This window comes from Callospermophilus lateralis, chromosome 5 (assembly GCF_048772815.1).
Source record: "Callospermophilus lateralis isolate mCalLat2 chromosome 5, mCalLat2.hap1, whole genome shotgun sequence".
NCBI classification, from domain to species: Eukaryota; Metazoa; Chordata; class Mammalia; order Rodentia; family Sciuridae; genus Callospermophilus; species Callospermophilus lateralis.
In genome coordinates, this window is record NC_135309.1 from 59,340,708 (window position 1) to 59,356,194 (window position 15,487).

Genomic DNA, 15,487 nt, shown 5'->3' on the forward strand with positions numbered 1-15,487 from the left:
TAACTCTTATAACAAGCATGAGTTCATTCTGTTCCCTTGATTTGTCTTCTGTATTCCAGTTTCAGCACTGTTTAGATAGATCTTATTTTTATGCCTTGTATTCAGGTCTCATCTCTCTATTCTTCACTTTAAAAATCCTGGATATTCTTATTGAATATTTTTTCACTCTTGTTCTCAACAGTTCCTCCCATCTTTTTAGACTTATATTGAACCCATCCTCTTTCATTAATTCTAGATTTCTTTGTGCTATATTCTTTAGTAACTCCTTTGTATTGATTTCACTGATTCTGTTTACAAACCTGTTCTAACCCATCCTTTGTCCAGGCCACTGAAGTTATCTTGGTTCCCTATTTATCTATCTATCTATCTATTTGTAGTTGTCGATAGACCTTTATTTATGTATATATGGTGCTGTGAATTGAACCCAGAGCCTCTCATGCCAGGCAAGTGCGCTACCACTGAGCCACAGCCTCAGCCCCCGTGGTTCCTATTTTTTAAATGCATGTTTTCCTCATTATAGTTCCCCCGCCTCTTTTTTTTGTGATGGTGGGGACTGAATCCAGGGATTTGTGCATTCGAGGCAAGCACTCCGCTGACTGAACTATATCCCCAGCCCAGTTCCTATCCTTTTTAAAAGCCATTTTAATTATATTTATTATACAATCTCAGTAATTCTGTTTTCTTGAGTTTTTAGAGATGCTAATTTTGCTGTTCGCTGCATCTGCTCACCACTCCCTTTTGGTGGTGCCCTTCCTTGTGGGGTTTTTAGGATTGTGGACACACCTAAAGCAAGGACTGGGTGTTTCATGATCAATCCATGTCCCCACGGTTTTATGTGACCCATGGTATATGACTATAGAGGAATTGGAGGGTTTCTTGTGTCAGAGTCCTGGTAATTGTTATGATGTGGTCCATATTTGTTGTTGTTTTGTCACTTCATGTTAGTGTAAATCTACTTGGGTACTTGTGCATGTGTGTTCTCTGCTTTTCACAGGTCACTTCTACACATTGCCCCAAACCCCAGCAGTGGCCTTTACTTTAGGCTGGTTGGCATCGTTCTGGTGGTGTGAGGGTGAGGGAGCTTGACCAGGTTCTCTGACTTGTGCAGTCGTACCGTATTCTAGGTTCTCTCTTTGCCGGAGCCCAAGGCCATGCTTTGCAGCCCCATCCCTTAGCTCCTAAGGCTTATATTTCAAATTTGGAGTTTTTTTTTTTTATGGCACCTGTATATTTCTAGTTGTTTTTAAGCTTGGTTGGTTCTGTATTCAAGCAAACATCTTAGTACTATTTTCTCAGTCCTACGGTGGAAGGAAAGGATTGTCCATGTCAGTGTAGTCTGTCATGTATATCTCTTTTGATTTCAGTCTCTTACTCATCACCCTTTTCATCACATCTTAAATTACAAAGAAGTTTATTTGAATACCCCTTCCTTTCCTGGCTAAAATACATTTTAAGGAGAAATTAAAGGTTTTTTAATCTGTATCTTCTGGATTACTGGTATAAATAGCAGTATGGTTATCAAGTTTAGGAGGTACCACCAGAGGGGCATGTTTCCTAGGAGTCCAACTTTTGAGTCCTTGAAGCAAGGATGATATTTACACGACAAAATCCAGAATTTTGAAATTGAGACTCTCACTGCTTACCAAAACGAGGTAGTATCTAGAATTTCATTGGGTGTTTTTTTTCCCCCCCTGCTTTCTTGAAGTGACATTCAGAGCCAAATTGATGAGAATGAGGAAAATATTTAGGCAGAATAAACACAGAATTCACACAAGTCATATTTCAAGTCAGGTATAGAGGCTTCACGTTAATAAGCATCGAAATATGGAAAGAATCGTTAATGAATGGGGTGTGTTTCTGGGAGTGGATGCTCCTTGGCTGTTTTGGAGGGTCAAGAGTGAGGGCAGAGAACAGTCATAGACTGGACCAGCAGCCAGTTTGCCTGGGAGACATGTACTGGGCCCAGAGTGTGAAATCTCACTTCCTGCCTCCTACTGATCACTTCCACAGTAATCCTTTTTTGTTCACTTTTAACAGCACAGTAAATCCTGTCCTCTGGTGACATTTCTCTAGAGACAAAATGCACCTCTCAGTCTAAGGAGACAGCCTGTCCAGTAGTTTAATTAGTTTATAACAATAAAACATGTATTCTCCCAGATTTATTATGTGAGTGCTTCCTCCAGCAGTCTGAATTGGAATTCTAGGTTTAAATGCCAGCCAAGTTTGCTCTTAGAGAAATGCAGATCTTGTTCCATTTCAGTGGTTTTTATACCTACTGTGGCTCTGTATTATTTGAAATGAGCTGCAGGCAAGATCCTAAAGATTCATCTGCATTTTTATGTCATTTTATTAAATATTGGAGTAGGTTTTTTTTTTTTTTTTTAAATCAGTTTTCACTTTTTAAGCTAGTGAAGCACTTGCTCATAGCTGGTGGCCCTAACTCTCTTGCCACCCTCCTTGGGTCTGTCTGTGGGGCCAGCCTTATGGGACAATTGCAGTAGGGTAGAGGTCTCTTCGCAAGGGCTTGGTTTTCCTCAGTGTTCTGTGAGTCACTCTGAATAAGTACTGTTCCACTCACCTATTTTCACAGCCCCCTTATGGTCCTGAGTCCCATGACATACGTTTGGTCACAAGGGCTGGCCAGTGTCTGCTGTGAACACATCGAGGGGGACACAGATGTCTCCCTCTGCAGACTGCATGTCACCTCTGACAGAACTGGCTTTCTAGCCTGGCAAGTGAGTGTGGTCCCCAGATGGCTTGTTGCTCAGCCAGCTTCCCAAACTGAGAGCCAGACCACTTGTTTTTCCCTTCTTATTTTCTCTCCACTCTCCATTTTTGAGTCAAGGCACCTCCTGGCTCACTGCCCTTGGACAAGCTCTACTTTTTGACTTAGACCCTGGCATGAGCTCTCTCCCAAGGTCGTGACTCAGCCTTCCTCTTGGCCGCCAGCTTCCCATTCCTTTGTTTCAGCTGGGCCTGAAATTTTCCTATGAACTATTTTCTTAGCTTCCTAGTCAGCTTCCTCTTTTTAAGTATTCATCCTGCGAAGAGATAAGTTGTTGGGAAATTTGTAACTCTGTAAACAAAACAGAGTTAAAAACCATTCTGTGTCATAAAAGAGATAGTGGGCCTGGACTCCACCCCAAGACAAGCTGTCATGTGTCACCAGGAAAAATCATGAGTACCATCCTCTTGAAGAGAGGCTTGCTGTGGTGTTGAGAGCCAGAGCCGAGTTGGAATGGCGCCTGGCATTTTGCCAGAAGAAATGGTTGAGAGGTCACGCCAGCGAGCCATTAAGATGATGATAATTAAGTTAAGCTGTGTATAATTGCTGTGACTGGATGATGCTGGATTGAAACAGGCTGTGTATTCAGTTGTATATAGACCCCTGCTGTCTGGCAATAGGGCGGCTCCTGCTGCCCACTACTTTTGAGTACTCCAGGAGCCCCGTGGAGAGCTGAGAGAGTTGGGCGGGTGGTGCGTGTGGAGTGCCGGTGGAGCTCGGGCAATAAAGGAGTTCCTGTTTGAACCTACAAGTGCCTCGTGGCGGCTCGGTTATTTTGTGCCCAGCCAGACTGCGGCACTGTGGAGAATGTTGGGGTGCCAGAGGCTAATGCTTTGTGTGACTCAGGGTGACCCCATACCAGAATTCCTGGAGGAAGCCTGCAGCAGGGCCCACCATTGTGTTGTGAAGTTGGGGGAACATTGGGAACTCAACTGATAAATGGCAGGAATGGGTTCTGGAGATGGACCACTATCCTGACACCTGCAGGGTGCACAGATTCACATATTGATCTTCCCTACACAAGGAACTCCTTGGTTCCCACATAGGAAGGCAGGAAAATAACCTATGAGCCGCCAAGAGGAAGGAGGTGGGTGCTGGGGTTGTGGCTCAGCGGTAGTGTGCTCACGTAGCATGTGCAAGGCCTTGAGTTCAATTCTCAGCACCACATAAAAAAATAAATGAACAAAATAAAAGATATTGTGTCCAACTGCAACTAAGAAATATTAAAAAAAAAAAAAAAAGAAAAGGAAGGAGGTGGAAAGGGAGAATGACACATGTTTACTGAATTCTCATAAGGCCAGGTACTATGTCAGGCTTGTCCCTTCAAAGGTCACCTTACCTAAAGCTCACAGACCCCCTTAGGTAAGTGATATTATCCTTGTTTTGGGATGGGATAACAGGCCCAGAGGTTGTTATTTATTCACTCATTTACTCGTTTATCAACCATTCACTGAGGGACTTAGTTTTGCCAGGCACAGCCTAGCAAGCCTTAAGGAATATCTTGAGGACAGAGCCAGTTCTGTTCTTGAAGAACTCTGCTTGGTCACACATTGCCATGTCTTGACAGCTCTGCCTCTTTTGGTCCCCCAAGCAGTGGTCAGGAAATAATTAACCTAGCTGGTTTTCTAAAGCAAATGGTGCAACTCATTGTCAAAAATGGGTGCCAACTGTCACATTATCCTCAACTCCCTGTTTGAAATCCATTGTTTCTAATGTTCTAACTAATGGCAAATATAGTAAATACTGTTTGCATGGTACAGTATAGAAAATGTTTTCATGTTATTAGCTGATTTAAACCCAACAGCCCCTGCAGATAGACTTAGGAACTGCAAAGGGACTCAGTTTTCCACAGCCCAAGTTCTTGCTCAGTCTTTCTTTTGCTGTTGCAGAAAACAGCTTTCAAAAAAGACAAAGCCACAGCTCTGAAGAACTGATGTTTCTCAAATTGGCAGGATGCACTGTCCTTGACATCAGGGAGGTAATTAAGCATTCTGATTTAAGAGGCTGGGGTGCCCAACAAGTAGTTGAAAGTAGTTGGGGTCTCAGTGAAGTAAAGTGTTAATTGTCTATCTGGGAATTGTTGAAAGTAACCCAGAGAGTGTGCAAGTGTTCCCAGTTATCCTCTGGGCAGTAGGGAAAAGTTACGAATAACAAGAATTATTGGAACTGGTGATTCAGCTCTGATTAGAAAGGAGATAAAATTCTTTTTTAAATTTTTTAAATGTACCAAGTATAGTCCTGGGTGATGTCCCAAATTTGTACTTTCTCAGAGAGCTTCTCCATAGACAAGTTTCAAATAGAATAAGTCTCAGCATTGTTTTTGCCTTTGAACTAGCTCAGTGAATAGAGAACCCCTGACAAAAAGAGCAGTCAGTGACACTAGGTTGCTGTCATTTAGTGGTGTGACCCAGAAAAAGCTAACATTCCTGAATCTCAGTTTCCTTATCTATAAAGTAGGATTAAAAGTCCTATTCTGGCCAGGTACAGTGGCACATGCCTGTAATCCTAGCGGCTCAGGAGGGTGAGGCAGGAGGATCAAAGCTAACCTCAGCAAAAATGAGGCACTAAACAACTCACTGAGACCCTGTCTCTAAATACAAAAAAGGTCTGGGAATGTGGCTCAGTGGTTGTGCCCCTGAGTTTAATCCCCAGTACCCCCACCCCAAAGTCCTATTCCATAGAGTTAATAGAAATAAATTAGAACATATAAAAAGAGCATACTAATGTGGTAAGTTGTTTACAAGTTGGAATTTAAAACTGATTAACGTCAGAATTTTTGTTAGGGGAATTAAGATGGGAAGGAAGGTGAGCCTTTTATAAAAGGCAGAGTTGTTAATTACTGTTGGTTTGTATAAGTCTGCAAGGGCACAGTGTGTGGGTAATAGTTAATGTTTTTCCTTGAGTTGGTCAATTGTAAGACAAGGGCTGTTATTGAGAATTCCAGAAGCACCACATTTTACTCATTTCATGAATAAATACAAATTCAACAAACAATTAATAAGCACCATGCTGTGAACTGGCAGTACAATGTTGAATAAAAGGAAATCTTGCCCTGACCCTGGTGAAATTTACAGTTCATTGCAAAGACAGATGTTCATCAAATATTCACACAAATACGGAAAACTCCCAACTGTGGGATGTGCTGTTTTGAGAAGGTGCCACACACATCAGGTTGCTGGGGCACTGATCTCATAGGACTGGGCTATTGGGAAGGATTTGTCTAGCAGGAGCTGAAGTTTCAAAGATGACAGTTCTTGTGTTCACAGTCAGGACTAGCCTGACCAGTGTCCTGGAGCCCTGCGCCTGTTTTCCTGATGTCCCATGTTGGTCCTCACAGTGAAACACAGGTTCCAGAACTCTAGGGCCCAGGTCAGTCCAGAAGGCTTTCATGGGGGTAGAGCCTGCCTGGGGTCTGTCACACCTCACCCAGCCAACTGCAGGGGTTCACTGTTCTCCAGGACTTGACTCTTCCTGCCCTAACTGGTGGGTTTGGGGTGGGAATATGCCTTAGTAACTTGGGAGTTTGGGGGTCTAGAGCTCCCCAAAGATAGGCTTGGTGTGTTGACTTCAAAGAGAGACCCTTACCTGAGCGGACTCAACCTTCCCCCTCTCTCACCCTGCACCCAGACGGAAGTACGTTAAGGCAGCAATAACTTTGATGAGTAAGATCTGTTTCTTTTTTTCTTCATTTGGAAATTGAGTATATATGAGGGACAATGACTTTTCTAGTTAAATGCTTTCAAAAGTGCACCTGGATTTTTCAATTTTAGACAAATGTCAGCTCACCCACAAAGCAGTCTCCATTGTATTTAATTATTCCAACTCATTTTTCAATGTTGTGATTTCATTTCCCTTTGCTTTACACATTTTAATCAGGTGGCTTACTGGGTGGAGGTCCTATTTCTACTAGATCCTTCTGAATTTCTGGCAAGCAGCCATTTGTGAACAGTTGTGACAGCTCAGTCACATTGGCACCTTTGCCCCTATTTAATACTAACGCTAACTGAATGTGGAGGTGCCCCCCATTTGCCCGGGGCTTAAATGGGAAATGGAGAGGATTTCTGGAATATGTTTGGCATTCACTTCTGAGTTTCACATTGAGACCCAAACACTAAGAAAATCTTTTGGCTCATGCCAGTTGGCCACCCTCCTCCTTTCAGCACTTCCCAGCACACAGGGCCTGCATGTTCTGCCGCTGGAAAATAATTCTGTGCTCCACACACGTGCTGAATGCCAGCTCTCCGTCTGATCCGTAGAACTGAGACAACAGGATCTCACCTGTCCAAGATGATAGCTTAGTTTTATTTCAGATTTTCATTTAAACAAACAATTTCAGCCTTCGCCTGAGACACAAGATTGAAGTGTCAATAGGCAAAGCCTCTGGCATGCCAAAGCCACATGTGACCCTGTAGCAATCTTCTTTGTTCTCTTCCTTACTCAGGCTGCTAAGAAGAAATGACTATGGGCCTTTGGCAACTCTTTCCCAAAATGCATGATGGAGGGTTGGGAAACACTGAATTATGAAATAAAGGAAAGCAGCTCCTTTCGTCATCCTTGGCACCTGAATTGCAAGCTACAGTAATGACATCGGCTCCTTAATGGGGAACCAGAGGGTGCCTCGCTCTTCAGCAATTTGTTTTCCCATGTGTGTTCTTGAGCAGCCTGATGGGGATGACTTTGGATGGTCATAACAGGGAAACAAGTTAACGCTCACTGATAACGAGGAAACTGACAGGATTACAGAAGTTGGCTGTCTGCAGGGGCTCTCTGTTCCAAGAAGAGACAGGAGGGGCAGGAAACGCTCGTTCATGGACTTGCATCACATGGCAAATTGTTCCGTCTGGGCTCGGTGACCCCTCTGATGTTCAGAAAAGCTACCAGGAGGTGGTGGAGACAGATGTGTCCTTTGCTCCGCTCCAACCGCCAGTCTGGAGGGGTGCCCAACCTCTCTCCTGGCCGCCCTGGTGCAACTTGCTTCACCCACTGCCTTGTTCTTTCCCCTCTTCCAGCTACCCTGTCGCAGGCACTATCTTTAAGCAGCCCTGGCTGATGGAGTCATGTGGAGCTGGGACTGGGAGGGTGGGAGGAGGAAGAAAGTGAAGGGAGGGCTTCACATTGGGACTGGCTGATGTCCTCACAACCAGTTGCAAGCCGCCCTGGGATTCTGTTAATGCTGTGTGTGTCTGTGTCACAGGTATTTTTAATTTTCCTGGGTTGGAGGTCTTTACTGTCAGAATAGCTTCTTATATTAAAGGAACCCCATTTTTTTGTCTTGTTAATGCCCTGTGACCCACAAGGCACATACTCTTTGTCCCACATTGGGGTGTATCCCAGAGCTTGCACATGCACTCACTGTGACCCCTCTGTTGGCCACTAGGGTGAGGTTGACACTCTGGGGCTGGGAAAGTTTGCTCAGGACAGACCTGCCATGTGCACAGTGGCCTGGCATTCTAAGCAACTTCCATACTTCATGTATTAACCTGGTGAATGCTGAGGCCAGCTAAGCAGCTCACACACATTCAAACTAGGCTGTGTGTGTACTAGTGCATAGACATGCCTTATGTAGGCAGAGCTGGGGCTTCAGGGGATCTTGTGGACATTGTTCCTGTCTGGAGGGGTGGGGTGGCTTGTCTCACCATAGCAAGCTGATTGTGGCAACCTCATCAGCATCCTCCAATTTCAACAGGACATGGGTTTTGTTGTTGTCGCTGCTGCTGCTGCCACCTACGCCCCACCCCAACCTACCCTGTACTGGGGATTGAACCCAGGGCACTCTATCACGGAGCTACATCCCCAGCCAATTTCATTTTTTAATTTTAAGGCAGGATCTGGCTTCGTTGCTGAGCCTAGCCTTGAACTTGGGATCCTCCTGCTCAGCTTCATAAGCAGCTATGATCATGGGTGTGTACCACCATGCCCAGCTGGATTTTGTTTTTTAATCAGATGCCCCAAGGTGTACTGGCCTTCTTTCCCTGACTAAAAGCATTATCCTTGGCATGGAATCTTGAGTCCTCTGATTTCCACTTGCCTTCTCCTCTTGACAATTAATGCACAGTCAGCCCTGACATACTTACACTCCAGTATAACCAACATCAGAATATTCGACATTGGTGCAAATAGCATCTCAGTGTGAAATGATCAGCCTTGAATCTACAGCCTGTGATCCAAACCCATCCTTAGTTTCTTGTGCTCACGCGGAAACTCTCAGTCCTCCTGCGGGAGCTGCAGCCCCTCTTTTCAGCTCCCTGCTCTCTGCAGATCTCTCTTTTGGAGAGAGCTTATGTCTGCCAGCTGTGTCCAACTTTTTTTTTTTTTTTTTTTTTGAGTAACATTACAGTAGAAAAGTTTAATCCCATATAAAAGTGGAGAGAATAACAAGTACCAGGTATCTGTCACCCACCTAGCTTTGAACAGTTATCCAGACATTGCCAATATTGTTTCATCTCTACTCCCTTTACCCCACCATCCACTGGATTATTTCAAAGTGATTCCCCAACCTTTCATTGCTCTTTTTTTAGAGTTTACAATAATAGAGTTTTACTCTTCAAAACATACTAAAAATAATAATACACATATACAATGTCTGCTACACAGTATACTTTTTCTTTCAACCCTCCAGCTTTATTGAAGTTTAGTTGACTAAAATTTTGTATATTAAAAAGTAAAACAAAGTGATATTTTGATGTATGTATTCACTGTGAAATGATTACATCAAGCTAATTAACATATCCATTGCACATTTTGTGTGTGTGTGTGTACGTGCGCGCGCACGTGTGCTGCAGGTCTAGTTCTGAGGATTGAATTTAGGTGTGCTCTAAAACTGGAATGCATTCCTGGCTCTTATTTATTTATTTATTTTAAAAATTTGAGACAGTGTCTTGCCAAGTCAGTGAGGCAGGTCTTGAACTTGCAGTCCTCCTACCTCAGCCTTCCTAGTAGCTGAGATTATATGTCATTGTGCCTGATTCACATACTCATTTTCTGTGTGTGAAAACCTTTAAGATCTATTGTCTTCATCACAATACCTCATTCAAAATTATACTACAGAGCTGTTATAACAAAAACAGCATGGTATTGACATCAAAATAGACATGAAGACCAATGGAACAGAGTAGGAGACACAGATAAACCCACATATTTAAAATTATCTGATACTTTACACAGGTGTTAGATATGTTTTGACATATTTGTTAAACTTTTTAACAAATGGTGCTGGGAAAAACAAACAAATAAAAAAATAAATAAAGGTTTTGTGTCCATTTACAACTAAAAAAAAACATTTTTAAAAAAAGTCAAATTGAAATGGATTGAAGACTTAGGAGTTAGAACAGAGACTATGAAACTGTTAGCATGTGTGAAGGTCAACACTCTATCATATCGGTGCAGGCACTCACTTCCTCAAACAAAATCCCTAAACCTCAAAAAATAAAACCAAGAATCAATAAACAAGAGCTTCTGCACAACAAAAGAACCAAGAGTGTGAAGAGAGTCTACAGAATGGGGGAAAATCTTTGCTAGCTACTCCACTGAGAGGGAATTAATATTCAGAATATATAAAGAACTCAAAAAACTTAACACCAAAAAAAAGAAAAAAAAAAAAAACCACAAAAACAAAAACCACATTGCCCAATCAATAAATGGGCAAAGGGGACTGGGGTTGTGGCTCAGAGGTAGAGTGCTTGCGTAGCATGTGTGAGGCACTGGATACGATTCTCAGCACCACATACAGTAAAATAAAGACATTGTGTCCACCTATAACTAAAAAATAAAATATTTAAAAAATGGGCAAAGGAACTAAACAAACTTCTCAGAAGAAGAAACACAAATGGCCAACAAATATGTGAAAATCTATTCATCTCTAGGAATCAGGAAAATGAAAATCAAAACTACACTTAAGATTTCATCTTGCTCCAGTTAGAATAGCAATGACCAAGAATACAAACAATAATAAATGCTGGTGGGGTTGTGGGGGAAAAGTATGCTTGTACATTGTTGATGGAGCAGCAGACTAGTACATCCACTCTAGAAAGCTGTATGAAGTTTCTTCAAAAAACTAGAAATTAATATGACCTAGCTATCCCACTCCTCAGTATTTTCCCAAAAGAACCAAAATCAGAATACTATAATGACACAATCACCTCAATGTTTATAGCAGCACACTTCACAATAACTAAATTATGGAGTCAACCGGATGCCCATCAATAGAGAATAGATTAAGAAATTGTGGTATACATATACAATGGAGTTCTACTCAGCCATAAAGAAGAATGAGTTCATTACCCATTTGCCGATAAATGGATGGAAATGGAGAACATCATGTTAAGTGAAATGAGCCAGACTCAAAAACTCAAAGGTCAAATATTTACTCTCATATGTGGAAGCTGGAGTAAAATAAAGGGGAGAAGGAGGGAAGGATGGGATATCAAAAAGACAGGGAAAATCAGTCATGTAGAAGAAGGAGATGGAGAGGCTGAGTGGAGAGATGGGAAAGGGGAGGCAGTGCAGAATGAATTCTTTCAAAAACCATGTTATATGCACATATAAATATAGGAACTTCACCTTTATGTATAAGTAAAAAGAACCAATCAAATATAAATAATGAACAAAGGAAATCTAGCAGAGTAGAGGAAGGAGAATGAGAGAGGGAAGGGAGGAGAGGAGGGCAAAGTGGGGGAATCATGAACTGATTTAGAATGCACGTATGATTTTGTTGGGTTGAACCAAACACTATGTATAACTATAAAGCTCTAATTTAAAAAAAAAAGAAACAAACACAAAAAATCCCCAAATCTATCCTCTTAGCAACTTTCGAATATTCAATACTTTGTGATTAATTATTCTCCAGTAGATTTCTAGAACTTATTCCTCCCAATCAAGACTGTACCCTTTGACCAACATCTCCCTATCACCCCTTCAGAACTTAATAAACCCTCAGAATGTGTAAGGAGATGAGAACCTTAAAAAAATGCAATCTTATGCTATTATACCTCTAAGAGTAATTCCTTAATATTCTCAAATATGTTCAAATTTCCCTGATAGCTTCATGGTGTGATTTCAGACTTTTCTTTTGTTTGAGGATTTAATTCTATAAGTTAAATTGGTCGATGCATTTTAGAATCTTTGAAATCAATTATCCAGCCCCAAATATTAGTGATGCTACTGTTGAAAAATTCTGCAATGTTATCATTTAATGATAATATTTCTTTCCTTTTTCTTTCTTTTTGGTACTGGGGAATGAACCCAGGGTACATAACCATTGAACCACAGCCACAGCACTTTTAATTTTTACTTAGAGACAGGGTCTTACTAAGTTGCTGAGGCTGGCTTTGAGCTCAGGTCCTCCTGCCTCAGCCTCCCTAGTTTGCTGGGATTAAAGGCATGCACCACTGTACCTGGCTATTCCTTAATTTTTTTTTTTTTTTTTTTTTTTGCAAATGAGTAGTTAGCAGCTTAATTAGTTGCAGATTCAATTTTTTGGCAACAGCATCCCATGGGTGTTTCTGAGCACTTCCTAGAGTGTCACATCTGGAGGCCCATAATATCACAAAAAACTTTCCTCGTTTTTTTACGATATTAAGGTTATTCTGTGGGTTTAAGTGTCAAGGGTCGGATTCTTCTATTTTCAACTTCCCCATGAGTTACTGGTTTCAGCATTCCTTAATGATCATTAGGAAAATAAATTTTTCATATAGATTCTATTATTATTTTGGTAGTTAGGTGTACTACTTTTCTAAAGAAGAATTTGCTTTCAATATGCCCCAAAAGTACAGTGTAAGACACTTTTTTTTTTTTTAAAGTAGTTACTAGAATAAGGATCTCATTTTTCAGTATGTTGCAAAGGTGACAAATGAGGTTTGTTTTTTACAGTGTCATTGTGAACTCAGGAGGTTTTTTTGTTGTTGTTGTTTTGTTTTGTTTTGAGATGGGGTCTCGATATGTTTATGTTTAGCTTGGCCTCCAACTCTCAGTACTCCTGCCTGAGACTCCCAAGTAGCTGGGATTGCCGGCATGCGCCAACACAGATTTAACCTAGATGGTATGTACCAATTCAGTGCATTCCTTATTTCTTTCAGTGTTCACATCATTCTATCTCAGTCTCCTGGGAGGCCATTTATGTTGCCTCCTGTGTCTTTTGGCCAGGATACTCTCAGCTGCATAACTGAAGGCATCAGATATGATCGACCCTGATGACTAGGCAGGGGCAGCAAAAGAAAGGTCAGTGATGGAAAAAGTCTGGTGACTCCAGCCTAAAGAGCAGACAAACAGTGCCAGCTTCATACTATAAAAGTAATGCAACTCACCCATCATTGGTGATGTCCTCTTTTGTGGCCTCCGTAGCATCAGCTGCTCTGTGATGGGTGTCCTGTGGAGTCACACTCCAGGAGTGTCCAGACATGTTGCCTCACAAGATTGATGTTAAAAAAGTCCTCATGTCAGCAGATTTTGAGTCCTCGCTGAGTAAACACAGTTTTTATGTCTTCTAAGTGTTACTTATTTGCAGCTGGGTGAAAGACCCAGCTGCCTCCTTCTGGCACTATGTAACAGAGGGAAGAGCTGTGTTGTTTCTTCTTTGTGCAGGACCCACGCAGTGCAGGACTTTCCTACCACGAGTTTCATTACCCTCTGCAATGAATACAGTCTCCAAGAACCAGGGAGCCAGAGGAGGCTGTCCAGAATCTTAAAGGAGAAAGGACTTGGCAGATTTCAACACTATCATTTTCAGCAGCCCCAGACCTTTACTTTCCAATGAAATCTAGCCCAGATGTCCCCTCTGTGAAGCAGAGGGAAAGCAGCTGGGGACCACAGCCAAGGTTATTGGTCTTCTCCCCATGACCTGTCTCCTACTACAACTCCAGGGCTCTAAGAAGGAGTTTTTGAGGCATACTGATGCAGAGAGTATATCAAACTCACCTCGACTCTTCACTCCCTCTGCCAGGCAGCCCTAAAAGAGCTGAATAAGTGAGAGAATTGTTTGTGGCTCTAAGAAAACCCAAGGAACACTGGGGCTGCCAGAGGTGTGGGTGAGGAAGGGTGGGATGCCATACCTGGGTGGCAGGCATGGCGGAGAGAGTCGTGTGTTTTCTCTCTACTGTGCTATGCTTATTTCAAGAAAACAGAAAATATCAGTGTCAGCCCAGTGCCATCACTGGGATAATATTAATGCTGCATTCCATGCAAGCTGGGGCAGGTGCATGCAATGTGTGTGGCAGAGGTACAGCTATATGAGTTCCCATTTCCTCTACTCTTCAAAGGCAAGCTGATTGCAGTCCATGTAGATGGGACCTAAAAAATAGTGACCAGGATAGAGGTATGCAGAAGCTCCCTGAGGGCAGGGTCACATGCTAAGGTGTGGAAGGTAGAGAGTGGCTGAGTCCAAATGGCAACACCAGAGGATCTCCCCACCTAGGTGTGTGCCCATTGTCTCTGCTGACCCACAGGGATTGCGCTCCTCACACCGTAAGACCACATCACTAGCCATGGCTGCCAAGATCCCCAGGAAAACATGATATCATAGGGAAATAAGATGGTAGATTTAAGACCCAACATAATAGCAAAATAGATTTAAACAGATAAATCCACTAATTTAAAGATCCTCAGATTTAATTTAAAAAAAAGAATATTATTACCAGTATGTTATCTATAGGTTACAAAATTATTTAATATTAGCATCAGATAAAAGAGAAATTCAAAACATCAAAATGAGCTGGATGTGGTATCACATGCTTGTGTGTAATCCGAAATGGCTGGGGCTGGGGATGTAGCATAGTTTTAGAGATGTTGTGTAGTATGTTTTGGGCCCTGGGTTGAATCCCCAGGACCCAAAAGACCAACGACAAAAAATAAACACACACACAAAACAAAAGAAAGCACCAAAATTGGACCATAGAACACTATATTTTAGTCAGAGGAATACTATATTAAGAAGATACAGTGATGAAGATAAACCTATCAATAGAGACTCAAATATATAAAGCAGCTACTAACAGGACCAAAGGGAGAAATATACAAATCAAAAGTTATAATCTGAAAATTGCATATTCACCTCTCAGAAATTGATAGATTGAGCATCAAAAACGTGAAGATAAGAAGATGTGAACTGCAAAATAAGCTGTAGCTTATTTACTTATATATACATATATATGTAGCATGTATATTTGCATATATACATAGCACATATGTATATATATTTGCAATAATCAACCATGTGCTAAATCACCAAAGTAATATAATTTCAGACTATATCATAGAAATCTTAGTTCTCTGATCATAATATAATAATAATTGAAACACAAAAGAATAGCCTTCCCCACTTCACTACTTTACCATTTGGTGAAAACTAAAAACTCAGTACTGAAGGACTCAAGTTAAAAAAGGAAACGAGGAGGGGCTGGGGTTGTGACTCAGTGGTAGAACACTCCCCTAGCAAATGGGAGGCCCTGGGTTCGATCCTCAGCACCACACAAAAACAAATAAAATAAAGGTATTGTGTCCAACTACAACTAAAAAACAAATTAAAAAAAAAAAAAAGGAAACGAGGAATTTTAAAATAGAACTAAAATTTAAACAAAAAATTTTCAAAAATTGTGGTTGATAAAAATAGGATTTAGAACAAAAATTTAGTTTTAAATCATTTATCCTAAAACAAGCAAGACTGAAACAGGATAAGTGAAAACAATAAGAAGAAGGAAGAAAATAATAAAA